The 19,257-nt window shown below is 33.8% G+C and overlaps 1 protein-coding gene across 1 annotated transcript in view; it reads left to right on the top strand.

Annotated features, from left to right (window-relative positions):
* Nucleotides 1–11,878: 11,878 nt before the first annotated feature.
* The window catches only part of LOC113494721, a 43,421-nt gene continuing 36,042 nt past the window's right edge, over nucleotides 11,879–19,257 (top strand). The window contains exon 1 of the mRNA XM_026873157.1: nucleotides 11,879–12,418. The gene's annotated coding sequence lies outside the window, so the exon portion shown is untranslated. The remainder of the gene's footprint in view (nucleotides 12,419–19,257) is intronic.

The raw sequence follows: 19,257 nt of genomic DNA on the forward strand, positions 1-19,257 counted from the left end.
AAATTTGACAAGTGTTTTTTTTCTAAGCTAAGGTAACTGATTACACAGCCAATTTAACTAACGGAGGTGAAATTCTAGATACCTTTGTTATATAATGAAATGAACGGATGTTATTTTATTTTATATTATTTTGGGATCGCACGCTTCTTAATTAGAAGGAATTTTTGTTGATAGTAATTAGCGAAATATTTTCTTGAGAGACCACTTGACTGAATGGGAAAAAGAAGTAATTTATCTAAGTTAAATTTTAATAAGCAATTAATTTAAAGTTTGTGGATAATCCCTACATAGCACAAAAAAACTCTAATGAGGTATAACATTACTCTAAAACTGGATACGATACAACATTACATAATGAAACAAAGCCTGAGAAACAAACATCAAACATATATAAATACATTGTAATATCGTATTATTCCCTTTTGAGCATAAACAACGGACATTAGCAAATATAAAGCTTACGAGTAGCCTTTCATAATGGCTCTCGAGTTCCCTACAGAAACACTAAAAAGTTATAGTTAGTTCCAGAACAATAAAAGCCATCAAGGAATAACAATATAAGGAACAAATTATAGATTACAGTTTATATTCAATATAGGGCGAGGCTGAAAAAGTGCTAGAATGTTTTGTACTTAGTTATTAAGTAAAGATCTAGGAGAAAAGTTACTAAAGGTAGATTTTTTTTTTGCTTTTAGCTAACTACTTTAAAAAGTGCCCAAAACCTTAAAGAATACTTATCCTTTTTCATTAAACTCAATTTTTTTTTATGTTGTTGCTTTTCAGTTTGTGGAAAACATAGCGGCCAAAGGGTTTCGAAATCAGGTCTAAGAAAGGATTTTCAGATTTATGGTTGCACTAACTTGCTTAAACTCAATTTCGTTTTTATGTACATATTTTTATTTATTGTTATAGCTTTACAAGGTTACATTATCTGTTACAATGTGAACTGCTTAAAATATAGGTGAGAGACAGACGGCGACGCCCAGTTACAGGGTTCCAGTTTACCCCTTGGATAAGGCTAAAAAGGCTTTTAAATAGAATACTTCTAAAAAAATACAAAATTCCAAAGGACCTCCGTGGGAATACAGCAAAACAAAACTTCCCAAACCCTGCCAAACCCCATTGATTTGGATGAGCGCGCAAAACCGACATATGGTAACGAAACACCATTACACCATGCTCAGCCGTCATGCCTCCCTTATCACAGAGCCGCCGATTCAACTCTCCTTTGCCGATAACAATTGTTTATGACCAATGACGTCATCAAGAAATACGTGGAGTTATGTAGGCAGTAGCCATGTTTTATTTCCTTACTGGAAATGTCAGTTGATAAGAACTAGAAATACTTTAACTGCCGGGTATAGCTACCGTATTGAATTCGCAAATTGTATTATTTGTACTGTTATAATTTAAATCTTTTATTATCGGGTTTGCAACATAAGTTTTATGATTAAATGTTTGTACACCATAAAATTCAATGTAGATGATCATTAGGTAAACGAAAACGTTTCAGATTAAAATGCCTTAATAATAAAGGCAACTAAGATTAGACCTTTTGAACATCCTTTCTACTGAAATTAATTAGTATTCCATGTAGCACATTTAATATTTCTTTAACAAACATTTAAACTTCAGACTTTTAGACCCCAATAAACATAATCTGGTTCCACAATCCAGTTCCCATTTATTTTTAGTCTGACTTCAATTCGTTAATTAACATTTTAGAGCGTATATTTCGTCTAGGGAAACACCTAAAACAGCTGTATATTGCCCCAAGTCGTTTACCGTCAAGGCTAATGTTAGCCGTACTAAAATGTACTAAAGGGTGTTGTGTAAATTGGGACCTAAAAGGGTAAGAACTTTGAACTGAAAGCCAACCATGACATCTGACAAGTAAAAATATATCGGTTGTGCGAGCGAGATGGCGCTCTACACCTTGTATTTTCTATCTCGCTTGTACAATAAGAACAGTTTTTGCGATAAGGTGGTGTTGGACACAGGATAATGTACGGTGGCTTACTGGATCTAACGGCTTTACTCTGACAAATGATTCATATTCTTGTGTTAATTTCAAAGCTTTGCCTTCATAATATTGTTATAAATCTTACATAATGGATAATATTAATCACAGCTATTAACTGGCCGACTATTGTAACTTAGAAAATACAAGTTAATTTAGTTGCAACATAATGTACAGTAACTGTGCAACTATACAGTGTAATAATATCTAGAAAGGGTCTTTAAACTCAATATCTTCATGCTGTTATGGTGTGGGATATAGGCGGTATTACTAAAAGCCGTCCTGTTTCTATATTCATTGGCCTAGCCTTTTCCCAACTATGTTGGGGTGGGCTTCCAGTCTAACCGGATTCAGCTAAGTACCAGTATTTTACAAGGAGCGACTGCCTATCTGACCTCCTCAACCCAGTTACCTGGGCAACACGATACCCCTCGGTTAGACTGGTTGTCAGACTTTTCAAGCTTCTGACTACCTCTATCGATTGTCAAAAATGTATGAATAACAGCCGGGACCCACAACTGAGGAACTTGTTATGTCAAAGATCGTTACCCACCTGCCACCGGACCAACCGCGTCAAGCGTAGGTGTGAGATGTGAATCTGTGATCGATTCACTTGTGCTCCACGAGCTCCTCGTCCTGTTACCTGTTTAAGAAACTGTTATTATCAAGAAGGTGTACGACTGTATTATTTAATTTCAAAGTTAAATATCAAAGATCGTCCTAAAGAATAAACAGAATCATTTGCCAAATGTGCCCACGGAATAGTGGTTACTGGTTAGTCATAACTTAAAATGCCTTAATCTAATCTCGCTAGACATTCGGGCATTTGAACTTAAACTCACAACGTTATTCGGAAATAACCGTTAACAATAGTATTTACTGAAACCGTAGTTAATGTGAAATGAAATGAAAAGTAGAACTAATAGATTTCATAGCTTACAGTACAGTTAGGAAGAAAACATCCGTGACTTAAAGGTTTAATCTATACCATATACCATATATATTTATATATATATTTATTATATATATATTTTTATATATTTTTTTTAATATATAAAGCTGAAGAGTTTGTTTGTTTGTTTATTTGAACGCGCTAATCTCAGGAACTACTGGTCCAAATTGAAAAAATATTTTTGTGTTGAATAGACCACTTATCGAGGAAGGCTTTAGGCTATAAACCATCACGCTGCGACTAATAGGAGCGAAAATACAATGGAAAATGTGAAAAAAAAAACAGGGCAGGTATAAATCATAACTTATATCTTCTACCCACGGGGACGAAGTCGCGGGCAACAGCTAGTATTAAATAAATATCGTAAGCTACTAAACTTACTGAAAACTCGATCAAAAAATAATAATACTAATATTTTCGTGAGTTTTTTGTTACTGTATATTTGATTGCACATTATTAAACTTATATAATTAATTTTAAATTATTCCTTAAAATCCAAGCAACAAAGCTTATTTTCGCATGTATCATTTATAAAAAAGCGTCAATAGTAATTAAGTACCGAAAATCTTACATTCTTGTAAAAACGGTACCAATTCGTCATCATCATTAACCTTTATAACGGAAGTTTAGCAAAACAGTTGACAGTTTATGACAGTTGTAAAAAATACTGGGTTAATTAGTTTTAAACGATGGATGGCAATGATATGCGAAATATAATGATTTGATGAGTCCATAATGACAAAGTCTGAAATGACTTCAATTAGAAGCACCCACACACTTAGGTATTAGAACATAAGTTGTGTACTTACCGTATGCCCCTAATTTTATAATCTTAACATATATTTCGGCTTATACTTTGTTAGAAAGTTATTGAAAAATGAAACACGATTGAAGATACAACCAGAACCATTTGACCGTTAAACATGTAGATATTGTGTTATATTATGCTTTCTATAAAAATCGAAATTAGTTCTGGTTTTGCTCTAAATTATTGCATCAGTTTAAGAGCCTAGAATTTAGGCAAATATTATACAAAAAATTGGAATTTAAATAATAAAATCAAATCCTTGAGTCAGTCTTACTCTGCTTTTGTTGTTTGTTATTGTCTCCAAAAATATCCCTTTGTCTCGAGAATAAATTTAAATCAGTGACATTTTCAAATAAAAATAGTATAACTTAGATTAACTACGCTAATTTTGCGATGAAAACAGAGTCAAAGTTTTGTTTAGTTCTATTAATGTAATGCTGGATATGACATCAAGAATCCTACTTGTTATAAATAAATTACCTATCGATTGTGTGATATAAATAACTTCCGCACTAGTTTTTCAGCCATAAAACAGTTGTACCTAACTAAATAACAAATTCTGACAAGATAATTGTCAGTTACTTCAAAATGTCAAATCATTTTCTTTGGTAAATTTTCATTAGGTGGATATATCAGCAATTTTAAAAACTTGTTCGCCTTTATACCAAAAAATATGAAGGTATCAAGGTATACGAAACAAACACTATTTTATATCAATCTCGCTTCACATCCCTTTAGCTTCATATCTGCCGTATCATTCGAACGTCCAATCTCCGGCGTCGACACTACAGAATCAAAACATAATTATATCTTAGCATCAAAGGATACACTTTCGAAACTAAAAATAGCGCGAAAATCACGCTGAGAACGAAAACCGATAATAACATTTCAACCGTAAATAACGTAGGAAACCTCTCAACCCTCGCACAGCTGTCTGGTTCGCTTTTGATCGAAAAGTGCTACGAAATGTAACTTTGACACATCTTGCTAAGCTAGGTATGGGTGTCTAGTTATGTAACTCGCAGTTGGTACAATCGCAAATGTAAGGAAATGATAAATCCAAGTCACGTGACTTATCGGATAGACATCTAGCTGCTATACCCATTGAAACGTGTCTAAAAAGGCTGAAATGCGTTATTTCTTGAGGATCGAGGGCAAATGTGTAGATTTGCAATTAATTCGGAACATTGCACACGATACACATTGTAGGTATCTATTAAACCTGTAATGCTTAATGAAGACCTACTTAGGATGAGCTACAAATTAGCAGTTCCAAACCGCCATTTACCGGCACGAGTAGTAATTTCACTAGTTACGGAAGACGAGAACTGTAATTAAGTGTGAAGCGTTCTGTATTGGGTTATTACCACTTAATTGGGCCATAGGACTTCTAGGTAATGCTTAGGCACGATACAGGAATGAATTAGATCTCCACTGCAGACATTGAAATATTCATCATCATCAGCCCAGCCTTTTCCCAGCTACTTTTTGGTCGGCATAAATTTTAAGCATAAATTTCTCCTGATAGATTTTTCTTTTGATTGTGTTTGATTCTATTTATCATTTTCGTAAAGCTGCCTATGCGGTAGGATTCAGTAGCGGCTTAGCCCCGATATGTATTTAATCATACCAAATCAAATGTTGAGTGCAATTTCTTTCCATATTTTTATTCAGAACCTACTGGAACTTCTCCATTACGAATCCAGCTATTCATTTGCGGTATTATCGGTGTAATCAAGTCTTATTCATAGCTGCGTCCACTTGGCACCCGATCTCGCCACTGCCATGACGCATTGAAACCTTAGCCAGCGAGCGCATTCATTGAACGAATATAGGTCTGTAGAAATATAGATAGAAATCGGCTGATAGCTTCGTATGATTCAATAGTCGACGTCCTGTCTGCCTTGGTATATGAGCTTATTTAGGATGTAGCTTCTGAATGCGATGTGAGAGACTAAGGTAAGTTAGAACGTATGGGTACCAATAAAGAAGTCGGTAAATATTGGCGCCACTATTCGATTAAGTATCGAGATTTGGTTTTCATATATTCTTTTGGGGAATCCCATTTCGGAAATGTTTTTTGAATAACATATTTTTAGCTCCTTTTCTGAAGTGCGTTTTGGTGGGTTAGGTTTTTTAAAAGATTAATAAACTACCTTAAGTAATTACATAGATGTTTGTCATTACCTATTCAGATTTAGAGGATAAAAAATATATTCAATTATTATTTACATCCAAAGATCTGCGTAGACTCTTAGAAATGATTCACCAGTCTTCATTTAGATAACTAATATTTGCTGACAATCAAATTATTCCATTTAAAATCATAAATCAAAGTCAGACGTGTCTACGACACATGTCAGCGGGTTTCCTGCAATTATTCAAATGAGGGAAATTGGTTCCTGTGTCGTCTGCAACGTGTCCAGTGCGCATGCGCGCTCGTGACTGAACATCGTGATGGCAATACTCATGCGCCACGCATTTGTATTATTGAGGAGTCTTATCAATCGTTCTGAAGTATGTATACATGATCTATATAATGTATTTTTTTATAGAAAAAATATGTATTAGATTGTGGTTTCAAATTAAAATTAAAAACTTTAGGGTACATTTTTGAAGAAGTTCAATTTGCAACCATAATGGAAGTGATATTTCTATAAGTGTCGACGCTGTCAGAATCGCTTGGATATATGCATTAAGATATAAAATTGTGTCATCATCGGTCCAACCTTTTCCCAACATAGATCGGCTTCCGAATTGTATGACTTATCTAAAATAAATGATGTGTAATAATTGTTAACATGTAGCCTATTGGACATAAAGTAGAAAATATCTAAACGTTTGGTTCCTAAACCCAGTTAGGGACTATTCCCAGGAGAACACCAAAACAAACAAGAAATCCGATCGGATTTTCACACTTTCTGTGTCAATTGCTCCCTAAGGACGAAACAGTCCAAAGATCTAGGTACTCAACTTTAACATCCAATGTTTTTTGTTACGTCATTTTTTGTGGCCTAGTTGCTTTTTCAGGCTACCGAATTTTCTATAGTAAATGTTGAATTTGGAAGTACTGTTTTTCCAAATAAATAATATCATAAATACGAATGAAAACAAACAAATAGGTGTTTACAAAACAAAGTCTAAAAATGGCAATTGCCAATAAAATACTTAAACGGTTTGAAACTAAATTTGGTATAAAACTACCAATTATCCGAATAGACTCGTCTCATTGCAGAGCAGCTCCCAAAACAAAAGTAACGTGGGCCAATCCACTAGGACATTACGTTCTAAATAATTTATGAACTAACGAGGCAACGTAGGCAGACCTAATTTACTGACTCGCGTTTTCCATTACGCCATTTATATAGCTCTCATTGTGTAAATAAATAAATCGTTTCAATTACATGTACGGTTCAATTTGCGACATTTCTGCACTTTAAGCTTAAAGTTTGATTGCTTCCGAAGCCACACGAACATATATGGAGTGTATACATGCTAAGGATTAAATAATTTAGATGTATAATATGTAGGTCTTAAATTGCAAATGCATTGAATTTATATTTTAACATAGGAATCTGGCCCGTGACCATGATACGTGCAAAGGTTTCGAAACGTCGGGAACTAAAATCTAAAATCAAACCGCGATAAAATCCGTAAAAGTAGTATCATTTCAATAAGTAGGAATCTATTTGTAATAAATAAACCTCATCCTAATTCTGTTAATTTTCTGTCTCTCGGAGTGCCAATATCAATATTTTACATATTAAATCGTCAGTTGGTCAAGAACTAACAGATACAGGTTAATTGATTAACAAAATTCATGATTTTCCCAAATCTTTTAAAAAATAGCTTATCAATCACCTCATTATCCAGGTAAGCCAGTACTAACAGCCATCATAATAGGGCAGTTCTCTAGCCTAAGCCGTAATTGCGACGGCGTCTATCCGCAGCTCATTTGGAGCACCAATTATTTATATTTCATAGCGGCTTTGTGGCCAGCCGGGACTTCAGATTGCACGCCAAATTACTACAGGGTTGAATTCAGAATTTAATTGTAAGTAATTGTGCATTTACTGACTTTGAATTCCACTGTGTATTGGAGGCCACTGTGCATGTGATGACATGCACTGGAGAATTAAAATACCACAGTGCATTCGATTTAAAGTAAAACGTATTTTTGTCGGGGTAAATAAGTGGATTCCTATTCCTTTAAAATTCCGATATTTTCATTGGGACCGCTACAAGATTAGGAAAATTAAGTATCTTTGAATTTCCTAATCCAATTAAAAGGACATGTTGGGATCCTGTATTTGAATACTGTTAGGCATCCTTCACGCTGGGACGAAATTGCACAATTAAGTCCTATATAAGATTTCCCCGCCTCTGATTAAACCAGCCTAGTCCCTTACGTGACTGCAAACAACTGACCTTAGTTTGAATAATATCAATTAGCCGCTTCCGCAGTCAACTACGGGATAGTTTTAAAACTTCGCTACCTCTTTGCAGAGTTTCCTTAAGTTTCTGTATTCATCCTGATGAAAGGGAAATAGGTAGTAAATTTGTTAACTGTTTATCTTTTAGCACCAAAGACTTGGCTAAAAGAGGCTATTTAAAACTCAGTTCTGTCCCCGCGGAGTGTTTTCTTTAAGTTGAGGTCTGTTTCTTTAAGTCTTTTCAAGTTGTGTTTGTCTGTAGTGGCAAAAGGCAGAAGGCAACTATATTCTTGATTTTCCGCATTGCTGTAAGTTTACGTAGTTAGGTAGTTTGGTTTGAAATTGTAGGGCACGATTTCTAGTCTAGTATTACTGAGTACCTAATGATAGTGACGGCCTGAGCAAACATTCTGCGATGAGCACCATTCAAAGTTATTGCTATCCGGTACCACGTAAAAGTGGGTCAGATTGTGTTTTTGTCTGTTTACTAACACCGTTTTAAACTATAGAAGCTACTTACCCCGTAAGCACAATAAAACAGCTAAGAAGCTTTACATTCATTGAAGCTTATTCATATTAAACCAGCAAGATTTGTAGCTATACATATGCTTCAATGCAAAGAATGATATCGTTCAGGTTTTGATTTAATCGGATAATTAGACCATCATCTAATTATGTAATTACGTTCCAAGCAATACTTATAATTACTGTCGTTATTCAATTACAATTACAAGATTGCTCGTATCGTGATAAACTATAATAAGTTTCCATCACCTTACTGTAAACTGAGTTACTTGCCTTGCATTTTTCCACGAATTTCCCGGTAATTATTTTTTGTCACATTGAACGTGTGTTGATGAATTAAAAGTTTTTTTTATTGATGTATTTTAGTATTTTTGGTAACGCACACATTGTGAAAAGTACAAAAATATAGTATTCATCAACCTATTGTCGAATTCGTAGTAATTTTAAAATACTTTAGGTACCATATTTTACAAGTTATAAAGGAAAAACTTTACAGTTAAAAAAAGCTGTTGTTTTAGATCTAGAGATATTATAGAAAAATTCTTGTCAAGAATTTTCATCAAAAGCGCACCTCAACCATTTCCAAGCAACGACATTTCTTTCTCGGAAAACGAGAGATTTTCCTGCGTGGGTGTGATTTCTAACGACACGTGATACTTATCTGATTCTCAGGCACATCTTTAGCAATTACATAAAACACATAATAACACACCGAGATAAGGAGCGGGGAAAGCTAATTGCGTAGGATGAGGTCGAACAAAAGAAGTTACGTAAGCTTGGGCCGGCCATTGTTGTACTTGAGTCCCAGTGCCAGTGGGCTAAGTAAAAGCGGACAAATCAAACTATCTGAGACGATCAACAGTTCATTTTTATATGATTAAGTTACGAGTATTCAGGTAGTTAGTTACCTTTAACACATAAGTATACATCACAAGTAACAGACTGGTGGCCAAAAAGATCAAACAGGATGTCAAAAGTAAGGGATGTTGTATACTTTAATGCCTATTTTATTATAACACTAGCTGACCCAGCAAACGTTGTTTTGCCTAATAAATTATTTCTAGTAGTATGTATTTTTAATGCCACATTATAAAAAAAAAATTCGTCCAAAAAACAAAATATTTTTTTTAGTGTTAGGGGTATGTAAAATAGATGTTGTTTTATTCTCAGACCTACCCAATATGTATACAAAATTTCATAAAAAATTGGTCGAACCGTTTCGGAGGAGTACGGTAACAAACATTGTGACACGAGAATTTTATTAGATTCATCTTTATAAAATTTGTCGGTACATCGTGTTCTTGTAATGAAAAATTTTATACATTTTCCTTAAGTTGTTTGAGCATCAAACTCTTAAAATAAAACAACCCATTAAAACTGATTTATTAGTATCCGTTTAGAGATTAAAATCTTTCGGGGAATATTTTTGGTTTTACCCTTATAATATCAGATCATAATTTCCTCGTTAATTATTACACGTGAAGAAATACCCATTTTAAGACTTGTTTTTTTTGTGCAGTTCTCTTTACTGATACTAGATGGCGTTACTCAACTCTTCCAGTACTAATTGTAAGACAACATCCAATAAAAACGTTAAATACCGCAATCGGAAGCATCTAACACGTCACTTTCCGATGTTTATCTTGATTCTTGTCGAGTGCATCAAACGCGTAACGATCTATTACGCTAGGCGCCGACACTTTCACTATTAACGTTACTCTAGCGTGGCCACACCACGTGTGTGACAATCAACAAAGCGGTTTCGCTTGATAACGAGAAAAAATACAGAGTTAGTTCACCTCTTTTAATATTCTAAATGGTTAACTTTGAAATATTGCTTGCTATTCGATACAAATCCTTCTCGCCAAGATACATTTTGACTAAGCCTAATCATGCATTGTTATTTGTGGACTCATCAGGTGCTTTTGTACTTAGTGACATTCAATTATTATTATTACATCTATTAAGCGATCAGTGTTCATTTGTTTTCGCTTGACAATTCTCTCTATTTTTCATTGGTATTCATGAAGCAGTGGCAACACCTACTCACCTGAACAAGAATCTTCACAAATTTGAAACTAATATCACTGGAGATTTATGTCCAAGTTTAAAAATACGCGGAATATTCCAGGTCTAAAACGTTTCTATCGTTATTTATTTACTTTCATAAAGTAAAAAACATACCTTTAAGTGCCTTAGCTTGAATCTTTAAAACTTTTTTATTTATATCCTTTATGCATTCAAATTCATTTTAACTCAACGAAAGATGAATATCAATACATATAAGTGTAAACTAATAACAAATTTAAGAATAAGATGGCTAATCCAAGTGCAATTAAAAATCACTTTTATTGTCCAGTACCCTTGTCATCCTAAAGCTTGGCATATACCTTTCTTTTAACGTGGCATTGTTTGTGTGCCAGCGTAATTAAAATAAATGAAGAATCAAAATTTATCTTTAAGTTAAGACTAAAGACGGATAAGCATATTATCTACTTTAAGAACTAGTATCCTTTAAAACTGTACTTTAAAGTCGTTTTGTTTAAGACGGGCGATCGTATAATTAGAAGTTTTGTTTATTTATATAGCAAGTTCTTCTCGGTTTGATTATAATTGAAGTTGCTGAACTTCTGAGTACTAACTGTTAATAACCATAGAACTTATACAAACATAACACATAGTGTTGCACATTGTTCCTGCTGGAGATGAAACATATCTACCGACAGTATTGTTAGCAAGTTCTAATACAATAAGCTTAACTAAGATTTATTTCAATTCAATATAGGCCGAGAGATTATATATTCAAAAATATAGAAAAACGAAAAATAACTTTCTTAGTAAACTTTACAAATTTTTACAAAAGGTGCAAAAAAATCAGTACTTTTAATACTATTTTTGAAATCAAAAGCATATTTACAATTTACAACCGACTTCAAATAAAAACAGTTTTTTTACTGAGCGAAAAGGTCGGGTTCTTAGTACAAAATCAATTGAACTTTAAGTGTAAATATGACTCTAGTCAAACTTAATTATCGGCCTTGTGTAGTAAGCTTACAAAATTTAACAGCTTTGGACTTTTAAAACTAACATACATGAAACAATAACTCTTTATTCTTCATTTCTATTTGACTGAAAAGGATCAAAACATAAATTAAATTAATAAATTAAATACGTATGTTATAGATAGCTCGTAGCTACCTGCGCACGAGCAGTGATGGAACAGGTTCGTCAAAGTTCATTCGTAACCCATTCATTACTACAAAGGCCGTTGACTGCGTGCGTCGTAAGTCGTTGTCGCCGGCAGCCATATTGGCCCGCCATGTTGGCAGCAGTGACGCCATGTTGTTTTTGGTTGGCTCTACTGTTGATCACAGCCAACTTCAAGTAACAGCGGTTTTATTTTACGCGAACGTTACGTTAGTTATGTTTTGAACTGTTTGTGTGTTGGTGTACGGATTACGACAATTGTTTTGTTCTTATTTTTATCAATGGAACGGACGTGTTTATTTTTGTTGACGAATAGGTATTGCTATTTACGTGTGTTTGTGTCAAAAAACGTGTCGCGGAGTGATCAGTGCCGACCAAATAAAACATGATAGTGAAAGTTTGGTTATGTTGACAGTTGAACTCATTAAAACAGTGTAATAACGAGTCTTCGTACAAAAAAGATGTGTAAATTGGTAATGATTGATTATGTATTTTCTAACAAGAGAGTTTATTGACAGGTTTACTTGTTACTTGTTGCTCGCATGACGTGTAAAACGTCTCGAGATCTCGCAGAGCCCGGTCTTAGACCTTCAACCATTTATGGCAATGATTCGAATTAATTCTGTCTCGAAAAGGGACGATTAAATTATGGTCTGTTGGCTGAAATTTATACTGGCGAGTAACAGTTTCCGGAGAAACCGTCTGCTATCGTAAAGGTGTCTGAAATTTAGTTTAGTAGCGTCTCAGTTACATGATCTCTGTTCCAAAGTTTGTTACGTAGCGTACTTAACGACTTTTTGGTATAAGACTTAAACTACATTCTACTCTTTTAAGTCCTAACCCTCTATTTATTCGATTAGTTATCAACGCTAATTAAGTTTAAAAGTTAAGTTACAGATCGAAGGAATGATCAGTTCAAGTTAAGCAACAACATTGTTACTTTAACGACGTTTTAGTAATGTTCTATTTTACTATTAAGACAGTAAACCAGTTATAAATCACACAATTAAAATGTTCCGGACTATTTGGTCATATAATCAGTACACGCCTAATTTCAATATAAATTTTGCCTAGTTTAAAACACGTTTATAAAATGAATTTACAAGAAAAAATCGTATAAAATACTCAATTCAAAGGTCTGTCCAAAACATATGAGCAACGGATGCTTTTTTTTAGTAATTATGACAGCATGTTCGATATTCAAACATACCTGTCGTGTATAAAAAAGCCTTTAGCTATATTCATACCATCCAAATCGGTCTCATGGTCGCGTTGTATACGCCGACATTCAGCCATGAACCATGAGGTTTCGCTACTAAGAGCGGATAGCGTAATTAGATATTTTTTGTGCTTTGAATGAAGTCCATAAAAGTTCGAATTGTGTTCAATAGATGGCGATAAAGACACTTTTTTATCAATTTATCTACTTACATTATTATTCATTTATGTGAGAATATTCAATCCATTCTAGGCAAGTGTTTGGTTGTAAGCCAAGAAATCACAGCATTTTTCTTTAAATTTGACGAAATAATTAACTGATTACAAAGGTCTTGGAAACTAAGCGGCAATCTTGTCTAATCACAGTCCAAAATTAAATCGTACTTGAAGACGGTACCGTACTGTCACGTTGAATACCAATAAAAATCGTTCACTGTCACACAAGTGAACGAATTTTCAATTGTTTAATTCATCGTTTGGGTGATCATCAATCATATTTGTTTATTTTTATTTTGACCGACGAACTGCAGTGCATTGTTTTACTGGTATCTATCACCAATCAAAGACTTCATTTAAATAACATACTCTATTACAAAGGCATTACCTATGAACAATGGGATGCATTTGGATCTCTCAAATAAACAGAACAGGTCATATTGCAGTCAATTGTTGTTGTTTAATGAACCTTAAACTCAAATAAAAATGTATCGATAACGAAGAATTATACTTATTTTTTCTGGACAACGTATATCATTAAAAATCTCCATACAACCCTTAGTGGGACAGTTGGCGTTACGCCGGCAGTGGTAGGTACGCATACGATACCGAAACCAAAATCAAAGCCCCAGAACACGATATTGTAGAAAAAAGACATTAAATTAATATACTGTAGTTGATATACTATATAACTATAACTCATAATGTGTCCAAATATTTGGTTGACCAATTAAGCACAGGTAATGAATAAACCAAAAATGCTAATCTAATTTCAATTATAAATTGCAGATCTCATAGATTTAGTTATTAACGTGGCTCTGGTGAGGCTAGTATCTCTATACCATAGATCAAACACCGAACAGTGTAGTCTAACCGCAATAATTCACAGCCGAACCTTAACGACCCAATTACCTGTCCACAATATTAATGAATTTGACTAAACCACCGACTATCCTTACGGAACCGCTATTGCAATTTAACCATTAATACCCTATTATTTATCCCATAAATCAGAATAATTACTACAATACACAGTTGCCTACAATGGCCTACATGTTAATAAAATTGTATTAATTGCGTTAAAGTGATTAAAATTAGCATGAAACTATTGTGTTCTCGATATTATTATGGATTTAGTTAGCATTTTGGTAATAATTTCCATTAAATATGTTGAAATGATTGTCGCAGTATTTGGTCCTATTACCCATTATTTAATGCAGATTTGTCGTCATAACAGTCGTATTGTAAGAGCTAGTCTAGCTTGACGCCTGCGCCTAAGCCTATTAATGATAATCACGATGAATCTAGTAATAATAAGGGTATGCGTAGACTGCCGTAAATACAGGTTGATTAAAACATTTTGTTCCTATAATGTTTCTTAATTTCACCGTCGATAAGAACTGCACCACATGATGTTATGGTGGTGTTTATTAAATACGTAGTACTATTCTATAGTCTTTGACTTTACACATAAAAATGACTCGTTGATTAATGAGCATATAGTAAGTAAACTTTTATAAAATATTCTAGTTGGCAGTGATAACGCATTGTTTACTACAAACATGCTCCCCGCAAAAACACATTCAGTTGCTGTAAATGCAGAAGTTTCGGTTTATCTCCTCATACGTTAAACCCAGAATGTACGGAACTATGAAACTATTGTTAGCGATGTACGTCGTGAAACTATAGCTCTCCGCAGAACGAATACGAAATTTCAATAAAATATAGGGAAAAAGTTTCTCGGAAACTCATATAACCAAATATTATGAAATATTGATATCAATTATTTTTATTTGTGTGTCTTATCTCTTGGTAATTTAATAACAACAAAAATGAATTGAATTTTATCTAAGTCGCATGTTTTTTAAAGCTGAAGTACTTGAATGTGAACTGTCGTAAACTTGAGTACTTAAAATATAGGGCGCAGACGAACAACAAGACGAGAGTCGTCATCAATCTTCATGTATCTGTCTGATACGGAAGTACAGAACTGAATCTCGATCTCAATGATAAAGTAATAACTCAAACTGTCCGAATAAGCACTTCTCAAGTCGTTTTAACGACGTTGAAATACGAATTCTCCACTTTAAAATCGCATCTGGAAATCCTCGATTCCGTATTGAGAATTGGGCTAACTTCGAATTCCATTGCGCTATTCCCGCTACGTGCAAAGCGAACATTATTAAAATGACTACGGAAAAGCTCAATGGAATGTAAAATAAAACTCAAAGGATTCATTTCTCGAAGCGAGGGCCGGCGTCGACTGACATCGGAAATTACCATTTTAATAGTATTCTTCGATGTTCGGCTTCCGTAACATGCACAAAATCAACAAATTTACATAAATATCAGAGCGCTACCGATAAAGGGCCCGAGAATTAACACGTTTCCTCTCCATTATCACGAGACGTTTCCTGAACTCTTGTGTAAATGATTTCGGTTTCAATATTAACAACTGTTTGATCTTGAGATCTTAAATTATAAAATACAACAATAAAGAATATAGATTTGTGATGCAATATTGTTTATAGATTTGCGCGGTACCACTCCTCAATGTTGTAAGATTGTCTGAACACCAATTTCCTAATATTTACTTGTTTATTCATTCCGTAGACAAAAAAATCTGTCTCTAAATGTTATAAGAGAATCTACAGCAAAAGCTGTTACTAAACTTTTTATTAAGAATTTAATATTGATATATGAATAAACTTTTCTGATCTGCTTATAAGTGTAGTATGGGTACTAGAATTAACAGATTTTCTTCAAATAAACAATTAAACTAGAAACTCTCTATTTAGCCCACACTTGATGCTAACCCAAGGTTGTTTAACAAGCTAATCTCAGTATAACATCAACCACATCGTTTGTGACTTTTTTGTGTAATACAATCCTTAAGAAAATCTCGTTTATTGCCTTAGGATAACACGACCACGACTCCCAATCCTCACTGCATTCTAAACACGCAACCATGTGCATTAAAACTGGTTCATAGACTTCATAGTCACGTCTACATGAGAATGGCGTGTTAATTTCTTTAACGATGGGCTTTAAAAATAATAGATTTTACAGATCTTAGCACTTTGGTCTCGTAGGGCTGTAATTGAAATCTGTCCCGAGAGACCGTATTAGACGTGAAGAGGATGCAGAATGGGAGATATGTTTCTAATTACCGTGAACTCTCATAGTCTCGTGAGCATAAGCATGATGAACCATTTTGTTCAATTATATTACAGTACTAAAGGAAGGGACACATTTGATTAAAATCTAAGCTACAGGCTTGAAACATGAAAATTATTATTTATACTGACTTAGAATTATATCATTCTTATAGAATGTATCATAATGTTTTATTTATTTTGTTGTACATAAATCACTGGTATTACTGGTGTCTATAAGGACTATATTTTCTGAAGACATGTTAAGGAAAGAGTAAACATAACTAATTTTCCTTATTTGATGAAAAAATAATTTAAGGAATAACCAAAACGTATTTACCAAAGCTAAAGTTAGTTAAAAACCCCGTGCAGACTCAAAAATCCAAAGATAAAGGTTAAAGCCGGCATTATTTTGGCCTAAAAATCCACCGAATTAGGCGTTCTATTCCGCAACATAAACGAATAAGTAAATAAAGTATGCTAACGAAACGAAATATACAAAATACCCGGAACACACTCACGTATAAAGGACCGGGGTTTTTGAAGGGTCGCATATAATTAGGGGCAAAGCACCTGCTACCTGATCGACTTGTTGCTAAGTTCACGTCGACCGGAGTATGAAAGCTGTTTATTTTTTTGTAGTATTCACAACACACAAAGGAAAGGGGGCTGACATCTTTCCGGCTTTTTGTAATAAAAAGTTGTAGGTTGCTCCTACGTAAATCAAATAGCATAGGATTTATTTGACTTCATATTTATCAATTTCATGTAATTTAATATTTTACTGTGGTGTTTACTTCCAACAAATCTTAGGTAGGTAAATGATTGTTTAAACATCTTTGTAGCGGTTCTTGTTGTATAAGCTACTCGATAGATGGCGCTACGGTCGCATTAGAGCTTTTACGAGATCTAGATGTGACATTAAACTTTGTTTTTTCCTTTTAGTTGAAGCATAAAACTGTTAATTAGTTAATAATAAAGTTGTTTACAACAAAGTTCTTATAATAAACTTAACTGGGTCGTAAGCGTTATCGCATTGTCTTAGTTTTCGTGGTATAACGGTTATTATTTTTATCTACAATGTCGTTACTATTTAATTAAATATTATTGTTAAGCAGTTATATTAACCTAATTATTATTAAGCTAAATAAACTAATTAGTGTGTTAGTAGCTTTCCACCTATTTTGATAGTCTTTAATCCTTTAAATGATAACTGATTTAGTTGTAAAAAATCATGTTGATCTTCTCTATATTTTTTAAGGCTAAAACTCACTGTAGCGCTACATATCTCAATGTATTTATCATTTTCATCCAGGGACACTGGGTCAATATAAAAAATGACCCATATTTTCAAAAAGATTCCGTCGCACCCATGGTATCAGGGTTGAAATAAGCGTCTTTCTAAGTGTTTCGGATTAAATTTCGAGCGTTACTCTACCCTTTTCTTATACTTACTAATATAACTAATAAAAAAAGTTTAGGAACCATATCTAAACTGCATTAACACAACCATTGGGAACTGTTTGTCACTTATCAAGAATCGCCATCAATTATGTCGGCATTGACGTCTTATTAAATTCAATGCTGGCAAATTGTCCAATAATAGTTCCATAATAGTCGCGGTACTTCATTATCATAATCTAGGTAATAGTTTAATTATGATTTCAATCTTTAAAGCTATTAAAACATGGCTTCTTTATGCTTAAACTTACTTAATTTTAAACTTTGATATATGAGCAGGAGCTACAAAAAAGCTACACTGTTTTACCGTGGTTTTACCTCTCCAATTTAAATTTGAATTGCGGCCATGGAAAAATACGACACAGGATTCAGAAAAAAACGCACACGCTTTTACAGCATACCGTGCGGATTTCCAATACTTGTGACGTTTTTTTCGTACTTGTGTTTTTAAATTGCTACGTTAGGTTTACTTTTATGTTTGCAATGAAAGCTATTGTAGTATCAGATACGTTGATTAATAGTAGTTGAATAATTCTTTTTGTGTTGAATAGACCATTCATCGCGGAAGGCTTTAAGGTATAAACCATCACGCTGCGACTAATAGGAGCGAAGATACAAAGGAAATTGTGAAAAAAATAGGGCAGGTATAAATCATAACTTATATCTTCTACCGACGGGGACGAAGTCGCGGGTAACAGCTAGTACTAATATATAAAGCTAAAGAGTTTGTTTGTTTGAACGCGCTAATCTCAGGAACTACTGGTCCAAATTGAAAAATTCTTTTTGTGTTGAATAGACCATTCATCGAGGAAGGCTTAAGGCTATGAACCATCACGCTGCGACTAATAGGGGCTAAGATAAAATGTGAAAAAAAAAACCGGGCAGGTATACCTAAATCATAACTTATATCTTCTACCCACGGGGACGAAGTCGCGGGCAACAGCTAGTGCATAATAAAGAATATTATTTTTATAATGTGTCTATTAATATTGCTTATTTAAATAGAACTTAAGTAGTTCTATTATAGGTATTACTAGGGTTAATTGTGAGCACGATATTGTTATTCGACGAACTTAATTTCGAGTTAAGATTACGACGTTCATTTGTTTTAATGACGTAAAGTTTGAGACTGTCTTTGATAGTTGAGTAAACAACAGGCAATTAGAAACTTTCTCCTGAAGAAGACAGTTTATTGGTGTTTAAATACCTGGATTTTATAAGGCTATGGTTAAAATTGCTTTAAACGTTTCGCGAATGAAGAT

Source organism: Trichoplusia ni, chromosome 6 (genome assembly GCF_003590095.1).
Source record: "Trichoplusia ni isolate ovarian cell line Hi5 chromosome 6, tn1, whole genome shotgun sequence".
In the NCBI taxonomy this organism is placed as follows: Eukaryota; Metazoa; Arthropoda; class Insecta; order Lepidoptera; family Noctuidae; genus Trichoplusia; species Trichoplusia ni.